Here is a 3617-nt window from a genome sequence, read left to right as displayed (position 1 = left end):
GCCCTTTCAAGTTTTCTTGCCCTCTCTTCTTGACGAGCCTCCTTCTCTTTGCGTGCCTTCTCTTCCTCACGCTTCTTGCACTCACGAGCCTCCTTCTCACGATGCTCCCGCTCCAATCCCCGTGCAAAGGACTCCTCAAACAGGCGCTGCCTCCGTAAGTAATCTCGATGTTGGTCCTCTTGGACATCTTTTGGTACCTCGTGATCTATCCAAGTGAAGTACTTGCAAAGTGGAGGAGGCGACTACATAAAAAATCATATTTTTGTTAGTAATATGAGTTCAAACTTGATGAGGTTTTTTGTATGTACACCTAACATATCGGTGGTATGTCATATGCGTTAGTTGGCCTTTGACGATCATGTGCATAGTTGGGACACACGAAAAACCTTCTACCTTCTGTCCATGACTTCTTGCGGTCCGTGGACACCTTCAGCTTGCAAACATCACCACACCAACATGGTGGTGTGGGCACATCCTTCTCCTTCTCCTTGTCCAGACTGGCCTCCATCCACGTCTTCGGCATGTCCTCTTCGTCCGTGCACGGCAGCCTCGTCCTGGAACCGGATGAAGCCATGCCTACAAAAAGAACAATTGTTAGCACAACACACAAAGAAAGTACATGTGTAAATACAGTAAATCAATAAATGCTAGGAATTGTATGAACAAATAATATACCATTTTTATTAGATCAACCATCTGGATTAAGCAAATAACCGAAGGCCGATCCATTATCAACCATTCCTCTACGACCACCACCACCTCTAGCACTTGTGCTTCCTCTCCGACCACCACCACCTCTAGCACTTGTGCTTCCTCTCCGACCACAAGCACCTCTAGCACTTGTGCTTGCTCGACCACCACCTCTAGCACTTGTGCCTTCTCGACCACCACCTCTAGCACTTGTGCTAGCTCGACCACCACCTCTAGTACTTGTACTCCCTCTACGAACACTAGCACCTCTAGCACTTGTGCTCCCTCTACGACCACCACCACCACCTCTGTCACTTGTGCTTCCTCGACCACCACCACCATCACCTCTTCCAACTCGTTCACCATCGGTGCCACCTCCACGACTTGTTTTCCTTTTCTTGGTTTTCCTTTTCTTGCATGTCCGCTCATTGTGTCCACCTCCACCGCACACCCCACAGTTGATAGTGTCAGGAGCCTCCATGAAATGACCGCTACCAAATTGTTTCATGCCAGTGTATCCAGCCAGGTCATCCATATCACCCCTGAACCTCTTAGTTCTCCTTCTACCCTTGGTCTCCACCCACTACAAGAAATACGTCAACTAGTGACCTTCTCTTAGTGACCCTACCTGAATTGGTCGTAAATCCACGGCCATTTCGCTTAGAAGGGCTCAAACCCTGAATTGCCTTAGACCAAATGGTCATAAAAGCAGACAACAGTGGTCCATGACCGTATTTCTACCTGATTACGACCAATACAAATGGTCATGAGGTTGTGAACGTGGATGCATTAGTACTTATTGCTATGAATAGGCGCCACCTCGTCAGTTTTGCCCATGTGTCATGTCCATGTGGCAGTTTTTGCCCCAGGTTGTGAAGCAACCTATATTTCTGTCATTCCCAAAATTCCCAAAAAAATCTCATAAATTCTTTGGGTCATATCTTCGTCAAATACGTAAAAACATTCCTTGACTAGTTCAAAAATAATTCGAAAATATTCATTTTCCTATTTTGTTCAAAGCAGCACTTTGTGAAGGAAGTGCCACTTTGGCATGTCCAAATGGTATCCATTTTCTACAATGCTTTCCTATGCCCAAATAACCATCCTCCACCAAATGCCAGCTCAATCCATTCATTATTTTGAGCCCAGCTTCAACATTCGTATTTATGTCCAGTGTGGTAGTTTGTAAAGCAAGTACCACCTAGGCTCCTCCTTTTGAGGTGAAAATTTGTGAAGACGGTCTTCTTAGTAACTGATCATCCTCAGCCAAAACTCACGCCCATTAGCCATGTGCATTTCCCGTACCGCAAATCAAACACTTGGCTGCTTATTCATGTTTGAGCATCGATCGGTCTCCTCGTGAGAATCTTATGTTGTGATTTTCTTCCTAGCACCTACCTGGGGAGTGCCCAACCCACTAGACATCCCTAGGCTGTCCAGAACCCATGGCAATGCCACGGTCACGCGGTGACCACGCGGCGGGCATGCGAGCTTACGCACTCTAGAGTTGGGGCCCTCGGCCACCATCCAAACCTCGATGTCTCGCCATCAAACCATGTATTTATGATTAAATAGATACTTATGTACCTAGAAATGATTTTTGGAAAAAAATAAAGAGCAAACTATGAGGCAGCTACAGTTCAAATTTGACCCGTTTCCAGCTGAATCGACGACAATTTGTCTTTTTCACCAGAGGTAGATCAAAAAAAATTTCACCCAACCATTTTATCAATTGTGCATTATATATGGCCTAGTATTTTATAAAAATGATTTGGTCCAATTTTGCAACAATTATTTGGTAGTTCCTTCACAAAAAAACCTCCTTTTGGACACTCGGAAAATGAAAAATGAATTTTCCGTGCAAAGAAAATGAAAACTTCCTTAGGCAACATTATTTGGAATTCCAAGATGCACCCTCATGCACAATATGAGATCATTTGAACAAACTATGCCCTGAATGTGGCCATAAGATTGATCATTTGGCTTGAAAGCCATGAATCTTCACGCATGATAGCTCATTTCTGAGAACACCTTTTTTAAATAATTACCGTATTACAAGTTTATTATTTTTCCTGGAAACTTGGTCACATATAATGACACAATGCGAAGGTTTTCCAATTTTTTGATTTTTTTTGAATTTTTTATGCCTGTTTCAAAATGCGGTCAAAACGCCGGGCTTGACCGTTCCTAGCTAGTGGTTGAATCTTGGAATTTTTTTGGTGTTTCTCTGATTAAATAGATACTTATTTACCTAGAAATGATTTTTGGAAAAAATAAAGAGCAAACTATGAGGCAGCTGCAGTTCAAATTTGACCCGCTTCCAACTGAATCGACGGGAATTTGTCTTTTTCACCAGAGGTGGATCAAAACTTTTGACACCCAACCATTTTGTCAATTGTGCATTATGTATGGCCTAGTATTTTATAAATTGATTAGGTCCAATTTTGCAACAAATATATGGTAGGTCCTTCACAAAAAAACTCATTTTGGACACTCGAAAAAATGGAAAATGAATTTTTCGTCCAAAGAAAATGAAAAGTTCCTTAGGCAACATTGTTTGTCATTCCAAGATGCACCCTTGTGCACGATATGAGGTCATTTGAACAAACTATGCCATGAATGTGGCCATAAGATTGATCATTTGACTTGAAAGCCATGAATTTTCACAGATGATAGCTCATTTCCGAGAACACTTTTTTTAAATAATTACCGTATTACAAGTTTATTATTTTTTCTGGAAACTAGGTCACATATAATGACACAATGCGGAGGTTTTCCAATTTTTTGATTTTTTTGAATTTTTTATGCCTGTTTCAAAATGCGGTCAAAACGGCGGGCTTGACCGTTCCTAGCTAGTGGTTGAATCTTGGAATTTTTTTTGGTGTTTCTCTGATTAAATAGATACTTATTTACCTAGAAATGATTTT

This window comes from Triticum aestivum, chromosome 7B (genome assembly GCF_018294505.1).
Source record: "Triticum aestivum cultivar Chinese Spring chromosome 7B, IWGSC CS RefSeq v2.1, whole genome shotgun sequence".
NCBI classification, from domain to species: Eukaryota; Viridiplantae; Streptophyta; class Magnoliopsida; order Poales; family Poaceae; genus Triticum; species Triticum aestivum.
The sequence above is the reverse complement of the archived record's forward strand: the minus strand, read 5'-3'. Positions refer to the sequence as shown.